The sequence below is a fragment of the Rattus rattus genome, chromosome 2 (assembly GCF_011064425.1).
Source record: "Rattus rattus isolate New Zealand chromosome 2, Rrattus_CSIRO_v1, whole genome shotgun sequence".
In the NCBI taxonomy this organism is placed as follows: Eukaryota; Metazoa; Chordata; class Mammalia; order Rodentia; family Muridae; genus Rattus; species Rattus rattus.
In genome coordinates, this window is record NC_046155.1 from 24,628,128 (window position 1) to 24,653,514 (window position 25,387).

Sequence of the window (25,387 nt, forward strand, 5' to 3'; positions counted from 1 at the left end):
CATGCCTTCTACTTTTTTTTTCTTTTTTCTTTCTTTTTTTTTTTTTCGGAGCTGGGGACCGAACCCAGGGCCTTGCGGTTGCTAGGCAAGCGCTCTACCACTGAGCCAAATCCCCAACCCCATGCTTTCTACTTTTAAAGGCAGCTCTGGTGCCATTGCTCAGAGTTTTACTTTAAATTTATCCAACTCGGATAAAGGAGAAGAACATTTTTTCTCCATGTGGCACCAGTAAAGACACAGGTCAAGTAGGTTTTGTCACAGCACAGAATTGAGAATGGCACAGTCCCACTTGCAGCTCCTCATTACAGTGCAAGCATCTGATCCACATTTCCTGATAACACAGTCTCATCCCCAGCTGCTCCAGGGAACGGAGCACTACACGGACGCCAAAGATAAGCTCTGTTTCGCCACAATGCCAACATCTGTACTGCTAGAAGTATTAAAAACCAGAAGCAGCTTCGCTCGGAGCTTTCAATTTAAAACACGCCTTTTGTTATGAACAATTGTGACTGATTTCCTTTTAGAGTGGCACGTGATGAATGCTCACTTTTTCATTTTTTTTTAAAAAAGCCAGTTAAGAACAAATGACCTGCAAGTGAATTCAAGATAATGAGCAGTGACTGTAACATTCCATTAAAGCATTTTTGGTTGAAATGCTTAAAAACAATGCCCAGAATGCATATCCCAAAGGCAGTGAATTAGAATGGGCTTTCTCTGCTTTTAAGAAGCTTAGTCTTGTTTTGAGAATGCATGCATTATATTTTAAATCTTCAGCATTTTTAATAAAAATTACTAAAGAAATCCTGTTTACATTTTTCAAATGTAAGAATCAAACTTTCTAGCTGTTTTCATGTTTTTAGTGCAGAGATGTGACTAGGACCATAGACTAGAGAAGAGGTTAGAAGATCCAACTTTGTCTACTGTAACCTACACAAAGGTCTTTGGCTCTGCCAACAGGCTTACCTTTTGTTTTGAGGCACTGTTGCTGAATGTATCCATCTTTATAACTTTTGGTAGAGCAAACAAGTAACAATGTGATCTTGAATGGTTATCCCTGTCCAATGACGTAAGCTTTTATATTCGGAAGCTTTTATATTCCTAAAGCTAATGAGAGGATACCCAACTAGAGGTCTAAAGTCCAGTGCCCCAAAAACTGTTTATTATTACACAAATAGAGCTGCTGGACAAGACAAAGCTTTGTCTCCCAACTCAGTCATTACACTACAGGTCCCTAAACACAATGATGTAAAACTACCGCGTACATAATAATTACAATAGTTTAGAGATTTTAATCCTAGCACTAAGGAGGTAGAGGCAAGCAGACCTCTGTCTCCATCTCTCTGTCTCTCTCTGTCTCTGTCTCTGTCTCTGATTCTCTCTTGGTTTCTCTCTTTCTGTGTATCTGTCTGTGTTTTTCTCTGTCTCTGTCTTTCTGTCTGTCTCTTGCTCTCCCTATAGTGAGTTTCAAGCTAGACAGGGTTATTATTTAGTGAGAACCCATCTAAAATCCAAAACTAAACAAAAATCAGCTTACTGCAAGATGATATTGAAAAGGGAAAGGTCTCTTACATAATTAATAAAAGTGTGAGTTCACCCACAGTGGTGGGCTTACCTAACTAGACATTCCCAGAAACATGCCACAATTTGGCCTGCCGCGAGCAACGAGCAAAGAAACACCACGGAGGCCATTTCTTGTTGAGATGAAAAATAAGCCTTCAAGTATCTTCTGAAAGCAGCGAGAACCTTAAAGAGAATTACAAGGAAGCCATGCCTCACATGCAGAAGTGAAGGACAGGACAAAGGCAAAGCTCACAAACAAGTAATTGGATGTTAAAAATTCCCCCCAAAAGGAGATGTTTGTAAAAGGAGACCATAGGAAAAAGGCAGAGCGCCACAGGTATTCCCAGAAAAAAGCCAGGCCTGCAGTGAACAGTGCCTGGCTGATGGAGGGTGATGAGAAAAGAGGATGCAGGGAGTCAGCATCACTTGAGAGATGTCCACCAGTTCTCCAATGCTTCACCCACCTTCAATCCCACTCTCCCCACCTCTAAGAAGTCACTGAATGTTACATACAGGATCAGGGTTTACCAATGATCAGGAAGAAATCATACTGGCTTTCCACAGTCATTACAGCCAATGGCTCCATTTTGAGTATACATGGATAAAAATAATATTTGTCTTCTTCAGCCTCTAATGGTTCTGTGGCAGCAGACTGACCAAGGTCTCATCAACTTTGAAAAATTGGTGACATAAAGTTTATAAATCTACAAAGCTTCATTTTGTACCTTAAAAACAAAACAACCACCACCACCAACAAACCATTAACAATTTCCCCAGCCAACACACAGTATTATGTCAACACTCACTGGCCTGGGCAGGGCAAACTTCCCCTATTTCTTGTCAACCTTGCATAATATGATTAGGATGCTCCCTGTCAACAATACCTGCTAACACGCACTGCCTGTTCTTATGTTAGGCCCTGTCTGAAACATTTCACTCAGGATAACTCATCTAAATTCACCTCTCCGTCTCTCTATGCCTCACTGTCTCTGTGTCTCTGTGTCTGTCTCTCTCTGTCTCTCTCTCTGTCTCTCTCTCTCTGTCTGTCTCTGTCTCTCTGTCTCTCTGTCTCTCTGTCTCTCTCTGTCTCTCTCTCTCTCTCTCTCTGTCTCTCTCTCTCTCTCTCTCTCTCTCTCTCTCTCTCTCTCTCTCTCTCTCTCTCTCTCTCTCTCTCTCTGTGTGTGTTTCTCTCCCCATACCTATTTTATTAATCAGGGAACAAGTCAATGGTCTGTCCCCCCAACAGGCTTGGGTCACAATGGCACACCGTGAGTCCTTTGCTGCTTTGGATTCCACATCCATGAACTCAATCCATTACAAGAGAAAAAAAAATCTGGGTCCCACACTCAATAGCTTCCGTCTTTTTCCTGTTTCCCAAACAATGTAGCACAATTGTCTACACAGCATTCCCATTGAATTAGGTATTGTGTTTAACCCAGAGATGGCTTCAAATACACAGGAGGATGGGAGTGCTGCACCTGCGTAAGCCTTGCTATCTTATGAGCAGGATCTTGACCACCCACAGTTTCTGGTGTCCTCTGGGGACTCAGGAAACAACCCCCAAAGACACAATCCCAGGCCGTGTCCACAGTTTTTGCAGTGCAGGACCCTTTTGCATGCACCTCTGTTCCTCCGCCCAGAGTGCTAGATTGGCCAAGGAAGCCATTAGCTTTGTTTCTTGTTTGGCTATCACTTGCTGATCTTCAAGACTTGGCTCAGGGAGGGCTTAACCTCCAACATCCATCCATGGTACTCCAGCCTACCCTAGAGTCAGATATTCCTTCTTCTGTGTTCCTGTTCCCACATATGTCTGGTCACGCAGTACCCAAGGATTGTGAATCTGTGTGTGAGTCTGTTTTCTACCGAGCTACGTGCCTTGTGGGAATGCCAGGCCTGTAGGGTAAGGCTTGGTGGTGGTAATTTGCACAACTCCAGGGGACCCTGGTTTGCAGAAAGGAGTGATGTATCCTCACTCCTGAGTTGCAGAATGTGACAACTTTAGAGTGCTCATTGCCTTCCAAAGGTCCTGGAACTGAGTATGTAGTCACAAGCATTTCTAGGTGACTGACTGGCTCATAAGAAATCTCAATAAATGGGACACAGAGCTTGGGCACTGAGCCTCCCCAACTCACTTCTTACCCTCCAAATTACTTCACAAGGGGAAGTTTATGTGGCAACATAAATGTATGTATGTATGTATGTATGTATGTATGTATGTATGTATGCATGCATGCATGCATGCATGGGTCCTGTTGCCCAGTAGAACATTCAGGAAATCTCTGCTTTAGCTCCTCAGCTTCTTGTGTGTTTCTCTAGGTGGCAACAATGAATTCTGAGATTTCTCTCTAGGTCATTGATAATTGCATAATTAATCTGCAAATGGATGTGACATTTCCACCAGAGATGTAAATAATTAAAGCAAGAACCAGATATAAAAATCTACTCAAAAGTGTGGACTAAAATGCAAATGAATACAGTCCAATTTTTTTTCTATTTTAGTGAGCACATTCACAGGGACACTGTGGTTTTATGATCAGAAAAACGGCACTGTGAAACTTTCAACCACCTGCTCAGCAGAGGGGGAAAAATAACCAAATATTTAAGGTATCTTGGATTAGAAATTTAAAAAAAATTAAGACAAGGGAGCACATCACTGGTCCTTTAGAAGGACACGGGTTCTGTCTTTGCACGGGAACAGACCTTTGCACACAGGAAAACAGACCTGGCTCTAAGGAAAAACGTGCGACCAGCCTCGAGAAACAGCAAGAAGGCTGGAGAGCTGGCTCGGCAGTGAAGAGCAATGACTGGCCTTGTAGAGAACCCAAGTCCTCTCCCAGTTCCCCCCTCCTCTCCCCACTACCAGGTTCGCACCTGCCTGTAGCTCTGTAGCTCCAGGATGCCCTGGCTTTGTACTTCATATAGATACACACAAATACACATAATTTAAAGTAAGTCTTTTAAAAAAAAACAAAAGAAGAAATAGCTAGAGATTAGGCAGGCTCCACTGAAGAGAAATTCTTTAGTCGTCCTAGGACACTGTGTTCTAACTGCTTTCGGCCACTCTAGTTCACTAACTTTGAGTGAGAAAAAATAAAAACCAAAATAACAACAACAACAAACAAAAACAAAAACAAAACCGGAGGGACAAAAATCAGCAGCTCTGAAATGGCTGGCTTGGACAGAATGGCAACATGACAAGTGGGAACACTGGACTGACCCTCGATTATTTGGTGTACCTGATTCAACTGCAAAGCGCCTTTAAGTGGAACGAGGGGACAGGAGAGTCAGTAATACAGGTAGTGATACAGGTGCCGGAAGTCTCAACCAGTTATGGCTGGCTTTGAAAAGAAATGGAAGCCAGGAAGTTCCAGGACTTCTTTCTAGAACCTACAAATGCATGAAAATAGACAAGATTCTTCCCAGAGCCTCCAGAAGGAAGGGAAGGCAGTAGCATTCTTAAATTTATATAAGTGAGACCAATATGGGGCCTCTGATATTCAGAACTAAACGACAACATGTTTGTATTGTTCTAAGCCTTTCACAGCTGTCAACCTGATGCCCATCCAGACTGGTGTGTGGCTATAACGACTTTTCTTAATTGCTAACTGAGATAGTGGGGCACAGCCCACTGTGGGCAGTGCTATCCCTAGGTAGCTGAGCCTGAACTGTAGAAGAAAGATAGCCAAGAAAGCAAGCCAGGAAGCAGCCTCCGTTGGTTCCTGCTTTGAGCTGCTGCCCTGGCTTTTCCTTGAAGATGGGCTGTGATCTGTAAGCTGAATAAATGCTTTCCTCACTGAGTTGGCTTTGCTCAGTGTTTCATCACAGCCTCAGAAAGCCAGAATAGGACAGAGCCATGACATAGCAGGAATAAGAAACAAATACAGGACTTTTCACTGGAAAAAACAAACACCTTATTCCTGTGATTCTAATCCAGTCATTCCTTCTTTAATCATAACTCTTTATACCTGTCCACAGAAATGACTCGAAACACATTGGCGTATACTTCTGAACATATGTACATACAAAATTTGTAACAGTTTACGAGGGCCATCCTAGCATGGGGAAGAATATCTGATTCAAATTACACCACAGTCAGGTCAGAGGTCTTGAGACCCACCCCACTCTGGGTCTCAGCTAGTTCAGGGTAGGACCAACACAAGAATCCATCCATCTCCCATCATCTTTCAATTCCTTATGCTCCTAGTAACTAGGACAAACTGCTACCCATAATCTGATGGCTGGTCAGATTAACCTCAGTCAATAAACATATCTGTACTCTGTGAGGTAAAACACCTCAACGGGCACACTAGAGAGTAGTGATTGTTGGAATGGTTTAGATGAGATTTTTGGCATTTGCTCATCCGATTGGAGCATATCTGTGAGCTCCTCTGAGCTAGGTAAGCAGTTTGTCAGTCAGTCCTAGGAGCAAAGCAAACGGCTTGCCGTACTCATGGAGTGAATGAACACTCTAGCCTGAGAGGTAACACCAGGAACTTTAGCTAACTGGTAAGCTGCAATTGCAAGGAAGATTCTGGGAGAGCAAGCTCACCTCCAGAGTGTGTCCATGGTTCCTGGACTGCCTCTAAGTGCGCCACCAGCCAAGACTTGTGAATATGGGTTCCCTTTCTGCAAAGCTCCAGCCTGGCAGTTAAGGAAAAACTCTTTAGACACTGATGGTGCATAGATCCCACTTTCCAATCCCTACCTCACTGCCTATCATCAGCCCAGTCTCACTTTGCTTTTGCCTGCTTATTTTTCTATAACAGTGATTACCATTCAACAATACTGCATGTTGATTCGAAGTTATGGAACAAATTTTCTCCCGAATAAAAACTATTCAACCATTTTACTGTATATTTGATTGTGAACCGGGGAGTTCTGTTTCTTGGTTCCAGGCTGGAATATATGGTTAAAACATTTTTTTCTTTTCTTTCTTTCTTTCTTTTTTTCTTTTTAGGAAGCGCAGTCTGGCTTTAACCTGGTTAATGAAACCTACTGACTTGTGAAAGGCCCTGAGTGAAATGGTCACTTAGTATCGCTTCCTCTCAACTGTAGCCTTGCAGCTGAGCCTTCCTTAAAGAAAGCGGTGGGCATAGTGGACTCACAGGAGCTGCACCGAGAAGCTGGCATCCGAGTGGCTGTAAGTGCTCTGTGTGCCCAGATTGATCGACAGCGCTATACTTGGTCCTGATTCTGGGAATTAAGCCCTGGAAGAGCTTCCAAATCTCCCAATGTCTTAACAAAGAAAACGAAACAACGCAGCTCCTCACCCACCCTGCCTGACCCTTGAAACACCCTTTTCTTGATTTTTACCGACGCCTTAGCTGATATCATTGCTGCCCAACAATAACGTTAATGTACAATACACAAGTAATTCAAAGTTTTGTGGTATTCATGGTTTTTTTAAGCATAAGGGGCTTTATACTTTAACTCCACATATTAAAATATCATTTCAGGTAGTTAAAAAAGAGAACAGGGAACTACACAGTTTCTATTACGCTTTTAAATTTTGCTGTGTAAGTTATACTTGCTGTGTATCTCATCTCAGGTACTGTGAAAAGACTGTTCTGTGGGAACACTTGGCTATATTTACCCATTTGACAGCATGCCCTTTAAATGGTCTGCTTAGAACACTTACATCTTATTATTTCTTGCCTATTTCTTCTTTCTGCTCTTCTTCTTCTGTTTTGTTTATGGCCCTATTTTGGGTCAATATACCTTTCAGCAGTGTCCATTTTATTGATTCGAGTGAGTGAGTGTGTGTGTGTGTGTGTCTGTGTGTATGTCTCTGAGTGTGTGTCTGTCTGTCTCTCTGTGTGTATGTCTGTGTTTATGTGTATCTGTGTGTGTGTGTGTGTGTGTTTGTATGTCTCTGAGTGTGTGTCTGTCTTACTGTCTGTCTCTCTGTGTGTGTGTCTGTGTCTGTGTGTGTATGTCTCTCTGTCTCTGTGTGTGTGTGTCTGTGTGTGTGTCTCTCTGTCTCTCTCTGTCTCTCTCTTTCTCTGTCTCTCTGTGTGTGTGTGTCTCTGTCTCTCTCTGTCTCTCTGTCTCTCTGTCTCTCTCTCTCTCTCTGTAACTATATGTCCCATCTATAGATTTTGAATGCTTCACCTCTAGATTACAGCACAGTATCACACTAGATGTAGATTGCTATTATTTCATTGGGAATATAAAGGCCTTGACATGTATGCGTCTTTGCCCACCTTCTTTATGTAGTTATCACACATTGCATACACTGAAAGCCTTACCAGGTAATACCAAGTTTTTTCTCTAAACTTTACATGTATGTGAAGGACCAGATGAGATTAGTGGCCCTCTTCACATAGTCTGCACTTCTATTAGTCGGCCCTCTCTTTGGATGGTCCAAGCTCCTCCTGGCACTATTTCCTTCCTGTCTGGAAGACAGCTTTCAGCAACTTTCCTAAGTCAGCTCTACTGGGTTCTCTTAGTTTTCATTCATCTGAGAAAACCTGAAAGTTCCTGAAGAATATTTTTGCAGGATAAAGGCCTCTGTCCTGACAATCAAATAATGGTCTCATCATGTCAGTGTCACTTGCCGATGGTTTCCATGATTTAGACCCCCTCAGGGAGCCAAACCATTGTTTGCCTCTGGTTTCCCGGTTTTCCTTTGTCTCTGGCTTTCAGCAGTTCGATAATGATGTGCACACTTCTCTGGGTTAAAGTTTGTTGCTTGGCACATCTTGGATCACCCGGCCCATCTCTGGGTACTCCTTATTTATAACTCCAGTGCCATGCTTGGCTCCCTTCCTTCTGGGACTTTGTCCCTTTGCCGTGCGTGATTCCATTGTTCCCTGGGCTTGGCTAACCCCCAGCCCACATCTCCTTTTCTCTTTGCTTGTCTCTTCCTCTGTTGTTTCCCTTTGGATCCTGAGTCTGATGGTATACGTTTTCAAGTTCTTGTGTTTCATTTTAAACTTCGTTCTTGTCATGTATCTCCTAGTCATGCGCTGAGAAGCCCTCACCCGCCATCGTTTATCTGTTTCAGTATGTCTTCCTTGGTTTGTTAAACATCTTATAACGACCGCTTTGATGTCTGAGAGCCCAGCATCCGTGCTGATCTTGGTAATCAGTCCTCTTGACTGCCTTTCTCCATCTGAACCGAGGATGTCCCCGGTTCTCCACAGGCTAAGTAATTGTGCACTCTGTGCCAGACACTTGGAGTGACACCTTATGAGGCCGTGAGTCTTTTTTAATCCTCGCTGAGAATGGTCCACTTTGTTTGAGCAGGTGACTGTCCTGGTGGGGCTCAGGCAGTCGGCAGATTTCTGTAGGCTGTGGTTTCAGTCAAGAGTCTTCAAAGCCTTAACGCAGACATTCTCTTCTGGGCACAATGCATTGAGGAAGAAGATTTACTCCCTCCTTTGGCAGCCTGGTGGGATATCAAAGTATGGGCTCTTCCCCGCACCTCACGGCCACTCTCCTTTCACCGTCTGTGAGGAGCTGTTCCATGCATTCCAGCCAGGCTTCATAACTGCATTCAGTGGGAGGGGCCGGAGTGAAGTGTGTTTACCTCATCTTATCTAGAACTAGAATTTCTTGACTATATTTGGATTTCATAAAACTTGCAAATGAAACGGTAGCCTCATGCGTCCATTTGCTTCTAACATAGTTGAGTGTTTTCCAGGGGCTAAACTGAATATATATATATATAATATATATATATATTATATATATATATGTATATATGATTTAAACTTTATATATATATATATGATTTAAACTTTAACTAAAACTATGTAAAAAGTCAGTTTTATAGTCATTCAGTACAGATCACATTACTGACACAGTAATGTTGGAGAGTCAACTTGAAGAACATTCGAGAGAAGGCAGGAACGTAAGCAAATAACCACCTTCTCTTAGGAAGGGGTTCCTACCAACTGGAAGTCCCCAGGTCTCTCTCCTCAGGACAAACCAAGAGTGAGTTTAATGAAGTTATGCCACACAGCATCCTGTCTTTGCAGCAGGGCCAGGCTCTTTCTCTTGAGTTTCCTTCCACACTACAAATATCAATAGGGAGTCCAGGCCCCAGAAACGTGCTTTTGCCAAACACTATGGCTAATAGTGACGAGGGGCTGCCACAGGGGGATGACCAGAACAAAGACATTGTGAGTTCCCTTTCTCTGGGTCTCCTTATGTGTTGGTTGGCTTTCGGTTTGCAGGTGACTTTCTGTAACCCAAACTGAATACCCAGAATGCACGGCAGCCACAGACATCTTAAAATGACTATTTCCGCCTACAAATGTGTCAAGCTGACAAAATAAGAATTCAAAGTATGGAAACCTCTTCACATTGCTTCTGATTCCAGTGCTTTTTTTTTTCCTTTTTCTTTCTTTCTTTCTTTCTTTTTTTAAATAATTTTTCCTCTTTGGCTTAGATAAGCAAACGGATCAACTATGAGCTTTCAGCATTCGATGGAGGAAGGCAAGCTGACCTGTGTTTAAAGGTATTTATGTCAAGTATCACAGGGCCAAAGGCCCTAAGAAAAACAACCCTGGAATTTAGTCTTAGGAGTAAGGCAATGTGTCCCAGCCCCTCTCCATAGCTGTCTTTGTACACAGCAGGAGGAAGCCTACACTCTTAATACCATGGGGTCAGTGCCAGGTGACTGATCAAAGAGGGCAAAGTGAAGTCTACAGGCAGCTCAGGGGACACAGCCAGCTTTTAGAGGCCACCCAGTAGCTCAGAGAAAAGGGGGATTTGTTCATGTGACCCTAAGCCTTGCAGGGGTCAGGCAGGATCACGTCAGCTTTGCTCTTTAGACTTGTGAGGGAGGCATGGGTCAATGATCATTTGAGGACTGGGTTGGGGTGGGCGGACCCTGTGAGGTCATCTGGGATTCATCCTCAGAGCTCTGGCCACCCTTCCTCTAACCCTGCATAGAATGTTTTTCACTCCAGCTTTTTCCTTCCTTCCCTTCTTCCTTCTTTCCTTTCTTCCTGAACGCTCCACACACGCCTAGGTAGCTCAGGTGATTAGTAATGTTTAGCTAAAAGGACAGTAAATCTCTCTCTCTCTCTCTCTCTCTCTCTCTCTCTCTCTCTCTCTCTCCACACACACACACACACACACACACACATATATGTATATACGGTATATACAGTGTGACAACAATTAGCTTAGCTATAATCTCAATATCTTCTATATTTAAACTGTTAAAATTGGTGTGTGTGTATGTGTGTGTGTGTATGTGTGTGTGTGTATGTGTGTGTATGAGTGTATGTGTGTGTGTATGTGTGGGTATGTATGTGTATATGTGTGTGTGTGTGTGTGTGTGTGTGTGTGTGTGTGTGTATGTGTGTGTGTGTGTGTGTGTGTGTGTGTGTGTGTGTGTGTGTGTGTGTGTGTGTGTGTGTGTGTGTGTGTGTGTGTGTGTGTGTGTGTGTGTGTGTGTGTGTGTGTGTGTGTGTGTGTGTGTGTGTATGTGTGTCCAAAAGGAGCTGCTGAATCCTGGAGCTGGAGCTGCTGGTAGTTGTGAGTTCTTCCTGTAGAAGAGCAGGAAGCATGCTCACCAGCTGAGCCATCCATCTCTTTAGTCTGCATAGTTCCCCCATTTTGAAGGGAGTAAAATCCTAAGTTACTCATACAGCATAATTTAATTAAATCGGATTATTTTGCATTAGGGAGTCCAACAAATAAGAATAATGAATATATCTAAGGAAGGATACGATTCTATTACAAATTAACATTCCCCCTTCACAGTGGCACCATGCGCATTTTTGTAAACAGCTGCTGATACCCTTATGCAGTGGTTGACTGGCTCACGAATATACTTTGACAACACCCATGCAGCTAACGCCCCAGGTGGGATCAGTACCTCACACAAACAGCAGTCCTTTAGAAAGGACATCTTTAAAGTAGGTCACAATTAAATAAAAATTAATCTATGTTTCAAAGTGTAAGTATACGCCTCAGGCATTCAACTGTGCTGCACAGCTAAGGTCTTGACAATTTTGCACAGGAAGCTAAGGCTGGACACTCCATGGGTTGCTGATCTATTTTTCTAAGTTGATTATGACACACTACAGATTCCTTTTTTATAGATCTTTCGAAATCCAGCACAAAAGACTTGGAGATTTGTTGGACTCTCCCTAAAAATAGATCTGTTTAGTAGGTTGGTGGGTCGCCTTCCGGTGGGGAAAAGCACTGGGTAACTGTCACTCACCACGCTGTATCAAGTAGGTCACACGTGAGTATGTTCCTAAAAGCATCTTTTTGCAGAAAAAAAAGACTGTCATCTTTTTTTGTAAAAAGAGTAGAATAAAGCTACAACTCATGTATGACTGAAGGTAGTAAAAATATGAATGATGGAAAGCGGGAGATAAAATGAACAAATTCTCTGATATTCCATTGATAGAATGTAATAGCCTCACTCTATAGCAACGACAAAGCCACTAGGTAAAAATCAAGTTCCCTTCATTCTAGAAGTAACCAAGCAACATGTATGATGAGCTAAAATTCATGCTCATAAACAAAATAAAAGATACTAAGCAACCAGTGGGAAGCTAAACAGAAACGTATACGAGTGACATAAAGCCGTGTGTTTTTACAAAAGGATATGAAAAAAAATGATGTCATGGCGTGTTCATCAAATGACATGACAAAGGTTAAACATTATATTTTCCCCCAAAAGTTTTAAAATATTCTGTATCTATAAGTAATATAGAAGGGTTGGTTTTCTTTAACTTAACGAAATGACTCTAAAGTTCTTGAAAACGAATTTTAAAGAATGCTTCTGAAGATCTGGAGAGAAAAGATGAATAGTAAGTGGATTTGGGAACGGAAACCTATTCTGTTCCATTCTTTAAAAATTAGAGCCTGGCACGCTGAGCATGATGGGAAGCCTCTGACTCAAGCTCCTGGGAGGTGGAGCCAGAGCCTGGCACGCTGAGGATGATGGGAAGCCTCCGACTCAAGCTCCTGGGAGGTGGAGCCAGAGCCTAGCACGCTGAGCATGATGGGAAGCCTCCGACTCAAGCTCCTGGGAGGTGGAGCCAGAGCCTGGCACGCTGAGCATGATGGGAAGCCTCTGACTCAAGCTCCTGGGAGGTGGAGCCAGAAGGATCTGGAGTTCAAGGCCAGCCTCAGATACCTATGAGGCCAGCCTGGAAACTACATGAGACCTTGTCTCAAAAAACAAAATAAAACCTGGAAAGGGAATAACAATCGAAATGTAAATAAGAAATACTCAAGTTAATAAAGAAAAAAAAATAAAAAAAATCTAGAATTCAGTGCTCAATTTACAGGGCATTTCAAATCATGCTGGGTCACTGCCCACCTATTTTGAAAAGGATCAAGTTAGAACCCGCAACTCTAAACATTTTGCCTTCTTTAATCTCTTATTTTTTCTACAATGAAAAAGAGTTGGTCAATGGTCTTCCACAAAGATAATTTTTGTTTGTTTGGCTGGTTTTTTTTCCCCAAAGACAGGGCTTCTCTAGCTCTTGGTCTTGCCGCCCCCCCGGCCCCCCCCCCCGCCCCAGTGTAGGAGAATGTCAGGGCAGGAAGGTGGGAAGGGGTGGGTGGTTGAATGGGGGAACATGCTCATAGAAGAAGGAGGAGGGGGGATGAGATAGGGGGTTTATGGACAGGAAACTGGGAAAGGGGATAACATTTGAAATGTAAATTAAAAACCCCAATAAAAAAAAGGAATGAAATTTAAAAAAAAAAAGAGGTTTCTCTGTGTAGCCCTGGCTGTCCTGGAACTCACTCTGTAGACCAGGCTGGCCTAGGATTCACAGAGATCTGCCTGCGTTTCCCTCTCCAGTGCTGGAAGTAAAGGTATGTACCAAAACCACCTGGCTTAAAGAATTCTTTTCTTTTCCTATTTTTTTTTTTTGACAAAAATAAAATTTTAAAGTAAACAGCATTTTCCCCATAATTTTCTACTTACATCATGAAAACTTAAACCACAAAAAGTACCCGGCCAAAATTTAAGGTAATATTTACAAAGCAGCAGAATGGAAAAAAAAAGACCTGTCTAGTCATGATAAAGACTAAATTCATAGGTAAAAATATATATCTGACAGCATTGCTTCGTAAATCTCTAGGGAAAAACAACAGTAAAAGGTGAACAATGTAACAGGAAGGGCGCTGATAAGTACAGTCCACAGACTCCTGTGATCTCACCTCAAGAGCAAACCGCTCTCACGGATACAGACAAAATTAGCATAAAGCAATTTGGAAAAGAAATCGTAAAAATGACCACAAATATATATGTGCCCAAACCAAAATGTGCAATTAAGACATATTACAATAAATATTTTAAGAATCAATTATTTTTTAAAAAAATCAACATATCGAAGATTTTTAAAAAGTGATTACGTGTAACTTTCAGGCAAGCTGGGAACAGAATGCCCCCATCTCTGGTCTAGATCTATGTCAATGTCTTCCCAGGGACAAACTGAGCAGTGTGCGAATACCATAACGTCTCATGACCCTGCTGATCTCGTAATTGCCCTTCCAGGAATCCGTCCTAAGGAGATGGCCACGGGTATTAAAAGCATATTTCTGATATTTGGTTATTAAAATAATAAATGTCAAACAGATTTAGAGCAGCTTTTCCTGGGGAAGACATGAATAGAAGCAATGATCTGCAGAGTCTATGAGTCACGGTATTAGCCAATAAGCTCATTATGCTAATTACCAAGAAATAACCATTAAAAATGCTTTTGAGTCCTACTTAGAAGCAGAAAACATTCATAATATCTTAAGTGCTTTACAAAGCAGATTTTTAAAACAGCATGTCCTCGATGCTCCTATTCTAAAGAAACTTTGGAAATAAACAGGAACAGAAAGACTGAATGATACTTTCCAAAATTTTATCTTCTTTAATAACACATTTTATGTATTTTTCACAATGAAAAAAAATATGTATTACTTTCATGACAAGAGAGCCGACATACAGCAGGTTTTCCTTGATGGAGACCTCCCAAGAGAGGAAAGGGCTCACACATCTGTAGTCAGGAAGTACAGGTACTGAAGCTAATTTTTACTTATTAATCTTTACTCTTTCCCATACCTTCTCTTTTTTCTTCTTTGCCTAGGTGATTTCTCCATCTTAAAATATTTGTTCCCTTCCCCATTTTCACTTAAAATAAAAAAAACAAAGCCAAAGGGACAATTAAAAACCTAACCTGCTTGGTTTGGACACAATACAACCCTCATTTTTGCGTCCCATGGCTGATGACCCTGCTTTTTAAATCCTCTTTGATCTTTCTAGCTTGCACAAGTCACACACGCTCCGTCATACAGAACTGAAAATACAACAGTACTCTGTCTGCATTCCAGATATGACCGGTCTTATCTGTCCACAGCACCGTCCCTTTGTTCCCTGTCTTTATCCCACCACAAAACACGGTGAAGGAGAAGGAAGATTTATAGAAAGACCCTGCGATATCCTCACCTTTGCAGTGGACACAACCCCTAACCAGGAAACTGGGAAAGCGAAGGCCATGGGAGCAGATCTACCCTGGGCTTGGGTGCCTTTGAGTGGGGAAAGAGCTATTCTCCCAGGCACAGGTAAGGCTCAAGAGGCCCCAGAGGACTGACTAAAACTCACAGTGGCTATCAGCAGTCAAGGAGAAACAGGAGATTAAACATGATGGCTCTACAGGCATGGTTTCTCTGCATGATCAGATTGCTTGCATTGGACAAAGAGAAAGAAGAAAGGAGAAAATTTTTGAAAAAGTCAAACTATACGAATGGTCAAGAGGGCCCATTTGTACACAAGTTCAGTTAAGAAGCGGTGTTCTGGCCTTGCCCTAGCTGCATAACTAAACCTCTCTAGGATTTGGTCACAGAGAGTACTGATGAACTCTAAGAGTTCCAGTGTAATACAGTTCAAGTCTATTGTCAATAATGTTACATTATAAAGTTACAGGCAACTTAGGATGCAATGTATACTAAATTTAATTAACGTGTACCATGCACCCATCAAAGTGGTACACATTTCCAATAACCTGAACTACACACTTGACATCTATTTATGGAATCAACACCACTACAGAACAGCATAAATGAGTCTACAGCACAGAGTGTTACACACACTAAAGTAAACTTTTAAGGCACTTACTCCACGTAAAATATAAAAGATATTCTCCTAGTTAGCCTTTGCCGTCAACTTGACGCGGCTCAGTTACATTAAGAAGTCTCGGCTGGGGAACTGCCTGTTAGCAGGTCCATGCAGCGTTTACTTGATTGCTAATTGATGTACCTTCCATGGGTAGTCCTGTCCCTGGGCAAGGGGTCCTGGGCTACATAGGAAAGCTAGCTGAGCAGAAACTCCAGAGCAAGCCAGTAAACAACATTCCTTCGTGGTTTCTGCTCCAGGCTTCTATCTGGAGGTCCTACCTTAATATACTGCTGGAGGTCTAAGCTAAATAAACCCTTTCCTCCCCAAGTTGCTTTTGGGCGTGATGTTTATCATAGCAATAGAAAACAAGCCAAAACAGATGTTTTAATTTGAAAAACTTTTAAGGATTATACAGGGAAGCAAGAATACAGGTTTGGGTGTTGGCCCTGAAAAAGTACACATAAGGTAACACACACACACACACACACACACACACACACACACACACACACACACACACAAATCTTTATGGCAAGGTGATCTTCCTGAGGGACTTGTGCGTGCCTAGTGAGTACTACTCCACCACTGAGCTATGCTCCCAGCCCCAGAAGCAAACATTTCAAAGGGGAAATTTTAGATTGTTCACATTGCTGGGAAGCCACCATTTCCCTTCCCCAGCCCTCTCGCATAGGCCAGCGAGTGGGATGGGTGCGAGAATCAACCTTGATTCTGGCCATTTCCCAATGAAACCTTGAAAAATACCCCAATTCATCCAGGTAACATAATGGGGTGGCTCACTGTAATCCAGAGCTATTCAATAAGTGTCTGCATAAGTCTCTAGCCACAAAGAGGAGTGCCAAATAGCACCTGGGAAGGTCGAGCCACAGAATCGTCCACAAGAACTGACTATGAATATTCTATAAGTCGGACTTTTATGAGCCAAATTGTCCAGTGCCTCTATTCTCTCATTTCATCCCACTTTTGTGTGAGTATACACAGAATATGGGAAGAGCAGGTCCAAGCTCACAGGAGGCCAGCCCTAGCTGGCTGTGGGGAGCCCCATCGTTAGGTGGAGTATATTTGAAAAGTGACTGCCTATTAAAACTGGTAATTACAGGTATACCTCACACACAGATTATAATTGCCACGACTAATTATAAGGTACCCTTAGAAATAAGATTCTACCTTAATCACAAAATTCCTGTTACCAACAATTTCTGAGTAGAACATGCCCTTGACACAAGTCTACTCGCTCCTAATACTTTAATCCTTGCCATAATGGTTATAAGGTTCCTGAGGCTCAGGAAAGTAAGCCTAATGATTTCCTCCAGTCATCCACTTTTCAAATGGAGATCAAGAATCACAGAGACCTGAACCAGGCCTTTTACCTGCACGGCATACACTTGCCCTGAGTCTGCATATCAGCAGGACTGATCCCCAAACCATTGCTACAAAGAATTCCCACAGCACCTGGGTAACCAGAAGCCACATGAGCTACCTTTGAGAGGCACTCCCAGGCAAGGTGTTCAAAAGGAAGAGAAGGAGTAGGCCTTAAACTGTTACCACAAGCAACAGTCACAAACAGTGCATCACTGAGCACTGGGCTCCATAACACCGAAGTTATTTTCACCTTCCTTATGAAGATTAATAGTTTTACTCCGAACTCCTTTACCCTTTACAAAGTTATTGAGCACATTATCATTCATGCAGTCTAGCATTAAGGCTCTCAGAAACATCTGTATTCAGGGTCATGTCCCCAGGGCACAGAGGCACAATGGCTTAGTCCCCAGTTGGACCAAATTCCTCTTCCTTGTGAAAATAGATGGCAGTGTCTATTCACAACACTCTCTAACTTTCACTGAGAGCTGCTAAATGGCGCTAAATATTTCACATGTTTGAATGGGCCCACCGACACAATTCCTTAGTGAATTCCACAGCTCCAGTCACTGTGGAGAAGGCCGTAATTATGGAGTAGCAGACATGTCACTGACACATGGGAAGGGTTTGCTTGTCAGAGTTTATCCAGGGGATTAGTGAAAGACTTCGAGGAGTTTGCCTGACTGACAGGTGTTCCATCAAACTAAGTTTCCACAGCTCACAGGAACAGTGCCGGGAAGCTCTAAGACAGGAAGAGAAACCGAGGAAGGGGGCTATGTGATGTTAAAGCACGTGTTGAGCTTTTTATAAATTCTTGTCACATTTTTTTTTTATTTGGGTAGAGGGCGAGAAACATGTGCCAGGGTGTGCACTTGGGAAGTCAGAGGACAACTTGAGGGAGTCAGTTCTTTCCTTCTGCCATGTGAGTCCCAAGGACTGAACTCGGGTCATCAGGCTTGATGGACAGTCTCTTTATCACTGGGCCATATTGCCTCTCCCACCCCACATTTGATCTTTGTAATAGAAACAACTTTTGGAAAAAGGTTTCAAATGCCTGTTGATTCTAGCACAGGGTACTACACAGAATGCTGTGTAATAAACTAGTCTGGCAATAGTGGGTTAATCATCTTAGTTAGTATATGTTTTACCAGGAACAGTTCTGGGACCTTACCATACATTGTATCATTTGAATATCCTCTCCACAATGAGACTGTTGACTTGGGCTTCCCACAACCACACAGCCACTTAAAGAAGCAGAGAGGGCAAAGCCCTCTAGGTTATTCAAAAAGGGAATGATTGATTGATTGATTGATTGATTTGTTGGTTGGTTGGTTGGTTGATTGATTGATTTTTTTTTTTTGGTCCTCTAGGTGATATTGGCAATGCATGGATACAGTTTTGGCCGTCACAACTGGGGAGAGGTACTACTGTGCCTAGCCGGTAGGATCGAGGGCTGCTAACATCCCACATGCAGGGGGCAGCTCCCCAGCCAGGAATTACCAAATGTTACCGGTGCCATGGTTGAGAAAGCCCTCTGTAGAGGTGATACTCTGAAAGGCAGACAGACAGACAGTCCACTGGTACTGGCTGAAAACCAGATGTTACTAAGTTCTCTCCCTGAGTCTCGAAGGGAGAGAACTGAACCCGGTGCCCTCCAGCTTCTTACTACTGCAAGCCTCGGCATTGGCTTATACTCAGCCATGGCCTCCACCCTGATCTCGCCACCTTCTCTGCCCATCTCTACAGTGAACCGAGGGACATCTGGAAAATTCAGAATGACCTCTGCCTCTCAAAGAGCCGGAGGAGATTGTCCTTTCAAATAAGCCAACAGATTCTAGATGGTTACAGATCCCAAGGATTAGGATGTGGGTCTCATCAAGGGAATGCAAGTAGGTCTTTCATTTGTACTTGAGGGCAACTCTAAGCCACCCCCCAGAAGCTGGAGGAAGATCTTTAACCAGCAACTCCAAGCCCCAGCACCGGGACTACTGCAGGGCACCAATCAGTCCACATATGCTCCAAACACTCTCCGGAAGACTCACGTGTTACAGGCTCCCAGGATGGAGGAACCACAAGAATCATTGTGTTAATTCTCTTAACATTCTTTCTTGGACATGTTTTGTTTCCCAGGAAGTGTATATTATACAAAGAACGACCTGTAATCCTTGCATGGTGCTGCCTACCCTCTTCCTGAGTTTTAAATATGCAACAAATTACAGCCTTAACTGCACACGTTCCCTTAGTGCTGGTACTTTATGCTCAACCTAAAATCTCACTCTTGCTGTGAGAGGAGGTTATTGTCCACAGAGGGACTGATATACTGGGTCTATGTGTGGGTGGGTGCCGGAGTTTTCATCACCCCCCCCAAATGTTTTGATGCTAAAAATACTGGTTATTCAGCCAGAAACAGGGACTAAAGTACTGATAGCTATTACAAACGGCATGAAGCCTGAAAACACGCTGGGGGAAAGAAGCCAGACACAGAAGGATCCATTAGATGACGCCCAGTGGAAGACACAGTCACAGAAACAGAAAGGCAGATAAACAGCTTCCTGGGGCTCAAGGGGTCAGAACTGGGGTATCCTGCGCTACGTTCTGGAGTGTCTTAGAGTGAGACAGAGGTCAGCTTGCCTCCAGTTTTCACCATAAAACAGTAGATTTTATGTTCTGTGAATATCACCTGTGTAAAAATAAATAAAGGAACTGCAGCTTAGACAGTCCACTTCTTTGTCATGTGATATTTAAAACATATTTTCTTTCAAATAGGAAAGGGATTCCTACCTAAGAGATTACAACATCTTATTTTAAATAGCTGGACCAGTAGTTCTCATCTACTCTTGGTAGGTCTCAGAGATGTTCAAACCACACAGCCTTACAGTGTTCTTTTATTTTTATTTATTTTCTTTTTTGTAACTAAAGTACTTGCTGTTTTTCAAGAAGTTATATTATAATTTATACAAAAGCAGCAGTAAGGATCATATTTTTGCCTCACTCTCTCCTCAAATTAGTTCCTTAACTTGCATTTTCTGACAGCAGGGCCCTGTTAGATAAGAGAATGGAAGTGCTGTGCTAACTCTGAAGCACATTTCAAATGCAAGGCTTTATGTCTATAAATAATGATGCTCATTACGGAGATGGAGTACAGCGCCCTGCTGCTGAGGTACACCGGCCGTAGCTAGCCTGAGGCACTGGTGGTCCATTCAGTCAACGGACAAGCGACTAAGCGCCATGCCTGTACAGCCGCACTGGACGGGTACTATCCAGATCAGACCCAGCACAAGAACCAGAGCAGCGAGATAAGCTGCCTGCCTCCTGAGGAAGTCCATCCGGCTGTGGCCTTGAGGAATGTGGGCTCTCCCGGTGACTTTATGAGAAGGAAAACTCACTAAAAGAAGGCTCATGACCTGTCTCTTCTGGGTGGACCTTATGGCCAGGGGAGAGCAGGATCAGATACAGGCTCATCCTTGAGTCGAGGGCATCTAGAGGGGATTCTAGAACCACTGGGCTCTACAAGGCTCTCCCGGGACACTCTAGCTGCTGTGTCTAGAGAACTCTTGCCTCCAGTTTCTTCCGTGTTGCTACTCTCTCTCTTCAACTCATTGTAACGTTCCACCTGGGTTTCTGATAAGTGCCGGTAAGGGTTCCATTACCATGCCCCTGCCACATTGTACTGAGGGGACAGTAGTCCAGGTTCCCAGTCAGAACCTTCCTTCATGATGCAGAGGAAGGGAACGCAATTCAGCTCAGGAAGCAGCATGTTCTCAAGGCGAACCCCAACCAGTGTGGGGTCTCTCCTTTTCCAGATCCCTTCCTGCTTGCCGCCAGGCCCCATTCTTGGGCTGTGGTTGCCTAGGTTCTCAAGAAAGGTGGTGTACTTGAATTCTGAATGGCTTATTTCTTTCTCAGTCCTTTGAACCTCCTTGCAGACTTCCATATCCCACAGGGAAAGAAAGCACTTTCATCATGTAATGTGGTCCATCCTTGGCCATAGCAGGCCGATCTGTGAACAGCTAAAGCGGCTAAAGCCACTGACTTCTTGTCCACGTCACTGGTTCTCACTCCTACACCCTCCTCCCACTCCAGGGAGACAGATGCAGTTCAAGGCATTGTTGCCAAAAGAGCCTACCACCGAGCTTAGCCCTGAACATCCGGGATGAGGCTCTGACAGTCTTCATCTTCCAAGCTCATGATTCTTCTCCTCAGACACCAGCTTAACATGGCAGTTACTGCTGCTGTGCTCTGGGGCTGCCTGAGAAGTTCAACGTCTGTGTCGATACTCAGCAGGAAAACCAGGAAGTATCCATCGCAGGCCAGAGGCCTCTTAAAGTCAACCATGTATCCCCCATTTTGTCTAATTCATGTGAAGCAAATCTTCAAGTCCAAGGGGTTATAAAGGATGACACAGAATCAACCATCAAGATATTGGCACTTTGGCGAAGCAATGGTGCAAAGAGCAATGGTTTCTACCCTTTGGCAAATCAGCATGCCCTGGAGACATGGCTTGCCTAGTGGATCCATGAAATAGATTTCTCCTCAACTAGCCATACTACTTCTAAGGGGACTTATCTGAAATTGAGGTTATTTTTAAAAGGCATTTTTGTATTTGAGCTACTCAAATAAGACAAAAGCATCTGTGAGCTCAGGGCAGGTTTCCAACTGTGGAATCTTTAGGCCTAGCAGAGAAACTGAGGCAAGAGGAGGTCCTGAAGGATCTCTCAGATGAGCAGCAAATGAGTATTCCAGCTCAGGTCTCAAGTGACATTTAGGGGATACTGTAATATATTAAAAGAACGGGTCTGTCCTCTTTTCACAGACAACTTGCACTATATTTAAGCCTTGCAACTGTACACCACGGTGCGATTTGGGGAGTTTTCTTGTCTTTGCATCGGCCACTGGGGCCCCCACCACGGCTGAGAAACAGAACAGTGGTGCATCATGGTATTTGATTGGATCAGAGGGAACCTACATTTTGGATATTTAGAAGGGCATATTACTACTTTGCAATGAAGTTTTTAAAAGAGCGGCCTCTCACCTGCAGGGAAGGACTTAGAAAGATGAGGCAGATAGGAGGAAGGCTCACTGTAGTGGGGTTGGGAGGCACCAGGCACCAGAGAAGAAAGGCCACGAGGCTGGGAACTGGATGGGCTTTATCTTGTCTCCACTGGCCTCAAGTCCCTCATCTGCAGAGAGGAGATAATGAGGGATACTTCAAAGAACCACTGTGAGGCAGAGGACAAGTGCCTGCCCGAAGGCTCTTAGGACAGCGGGTATGAGAAACAGTACGGTCCAAAGAGCCGTGACTTTTACCACGTAATGCTTACGTTCTATACACCGATCTGCACACTCAATGACTACAGGTACAGCTAGGCCCAGACCTCTCAATGGAGTTGGGAGATAAAAACTCAGTTGTTTGGGACACAGAATGCATTGTCCCATACAAATAATGCTTCAAGTCATAGAATTCCAGAATTATCTAGTATTTAGTGAACTGCCTCACTAAATTACCCTCCACCTTGATATCAGAGAGTTGACTCAAGAAGGTACAGCGTGCTCAGGGATCCTCCCCACGATCACTCTCGAGAATGGTATACGCAATTGTGTATTCAGTGCTGTGCTCCGGAGCCGATGATGTCTTGAAAGAGCCTGCAATGTCTCCCAAATGGAAGGTCTGGAAGGAACCGAAGTAATGACTGGGAACCTGGATCTGGATGAAACTCTTAAAGCAGTGTTTGGATGACAGAGAATATGCACTGCTAAGTAAAACAAGTAATTTTTTTGTGGCTAGGAGAACGGTTCCGCAGTGCATGCGCAGTGCTTGCCTAGCATGCGCAAGGCTCCGTTTCCACGGTGCATGCGCAGTGCTTGCCTAACATGCGCAAGGCTCCGTTTCCGCAGTGCATGCGCAGTGCTTGCCTAGCAAGCGCAAGGCCCCGGGTTTAATCCCTAGCGTTGCAAAAATGAACCAAAAGAGGAGATATTATAGACGGTGCTTTATCACAGGGCTTAAGAGGCTGAAGCAGGAAGATCGTGAGTTCAAGTCCAGCCTGGGCTACATAGAGTTCCTGGCCTATCTGGACTATAGAGTGAGATCTTAAAAACAAACAAACAAACAACAAAAATAAAACAAAGAAAAACATCGCATAAGCAGAGACTGGTGAGATGGCTCAGTGGGTAAAGATGCTCGTCATCAAGCCTGATGACCTCAGTTTAGTCCCCAAAGCCCACATGGTGGAAGGAGAAAATTATAACCTTTTCAAAACCACAAGATTATTAAAATGTATATACAATTCAAAATTTTAAATCCGTTTTTACTTATTCATATGTACGTTTGCTTATAAAAGGATTCTAAAATGAACTTTAAGGCATGAACAATCATTTTATCTGTGTTATGGAGTGACAGAACATACTAACTCCTTAAGCGCCATAATACTAAAGAGTAGCAGGGCGCACGCCTTTAATCCCAGCGCTCAGGAGTTAGAGGCAGGTGAATCTCTGAGACCAGCTTGATCTACGAGGGATCTCTTTAGATTCCAGCCAGGGCTACACAGAGAAAGCCTGTCTCAAAAAAAAAAAAATCAAATTAAAATAAAACCAGAAATACTAAGAATGCTCTGATCTTCTACTTCCACTATTCCCTCCCACTTTATCAGCAAAACATCTCTGGCCCATCAAGTCCTATCTGAGCCTGAGATCTTAAGGTTCAGAGATAACTAGCCAAAGGACGGCTTACGCTGACATCATATGACATTTACAGTCTGAGCTGCTCCCAGCTAATGAGCGTCATGAGGAAACGCTCCATAAAGAAGGAGGCCTTATTGTGCACACCTACACTTCTCACTAAATAAATATTTGCCCTGAGTCATATCACAGTTTATGACAGGCAAACAGCTCGGTTGCAGAGGGAACCTTGATGATCTCATCAGAGCTACTGACCGGGAACCCCAATTCCAAGCTATCTCTTTTCCTGCACTGCACCCTGCAACCTGTTTCCAGAGACCTTCCTGATAAGCGTATATCAAAAAATACCTTGGTGCTCATGCTGTGCACATCTGTGACTGCAGAGTGGCAGTGGATCACTTCTGTCCTTAGCCGCACCCGCCACAGCCACTTAACTTCCTGCCCATTATGTCACACCGCACCGGAGCCATTTAACAGTTAACCAATCCCCCAACATCTACTATCAGTCAGACCAAAACCTCTCCAAAACCAGTTACGTGGTGAAGGTTTTAAAGGTTTTATTTAGTACTTCTTTAGCCTCAGGAACAACACACCACCTAAACCAGAACTTAAAATGAAAGCACAAGACCCATCCAATCGCCTTTGCTTCTTCAGAGAGAAAATTCAGGTACCCGATATGTACGTATAGGAGAGCTGTTAGCCACACAGAAGTGGCTTCCTGTTTGTCATCACGTGTCTTTGTTGGTTGAGGTTGGGTAACTAACTGTTTTAGGCGTGACCAGCAAGGACAGAGACGCAGAGGGCTATCTGCAGGTGGTGACAGGAGAGAAACGCTTCTCTCAAATCAGCAGAAGAGTCCACAGCAGTAATGAAGAGTTTACTTCCTGCCCAAGGTACTAATTAGAAACCTACGTAGGACTCCAAGACGTACCTGTGCTGGGGAGAGAGCACACAGCATGGAGTGTTACTCTCTGTAAGATAAAATGAACTCACACCAAGAAGATGACATTAGCTCCAGTACTCAGAAGAACTTAGGGCAAAACCTAGAGCATGCATGGACACAGTAGCAGGGAGCCCAGGATGAGCCTTGGAAGGACGCTGGTGCTAGTGTTGGGAAGAATTCATGGAAGAAGCCAAATGAGAGCTGTAGATGAGCGAGGACTAGAAACTAGAAATACGGCCCCAATTGTTTCTGCATTGACAGAATGCATCAGGAGGGAGCTGAAGTGCATGTTTGAGTAGGTAAACAAGTCATAAATATTTTATGATTTTTAAGGAAAGGATCTGAAGTGTCAAAGTAGTCTTTCAACCTTATCCTGCCGATCAAAACAAAGGGAGCCCCCAATAAATGAAGAACCATATCAGTGTACCTCTCAATCCGAAACGCCCCACTCTGAGATCTGTTATCTTCTTAGATGTTTTTCATTTTATATTTATGACTGTTTTACCTGAATATATGAGTGTGTGCTAGGTTTGTGCCTGATGCACAAGGAGGTCAGAAGAGGGCATCAGATCGTCTGGGACTGGAGTTAAGGATGGTTTTGAACCATCGATGACGTGGGAGCTGGCAAACTAATTCTGCAATAGAACCAAGTGCTCTTGACCACTGAGCTGTCACTCCAGTCCCAATCACTGTGAGATCCTGACACAATAAACCAGACGCACTAAACAAACAAACAA

At 43.5% G+C, this 25,387-nt stretch overlaps 1 protein-coding gene across 1 annotated transcript in view; it reads right to left on the reverse strand.

Moving 5' to 3' along the window:
- Positions 1 to 25,387, reverse strand: part of Pip5k1b (phosphatidylinositol-4-phosphate 5-kinase type 1 beta) — a 274,296-nt gene that overhangs the window by 212,336 nt on the left and 36,573 nt on the right. The window lies entirely within an intron of this gene.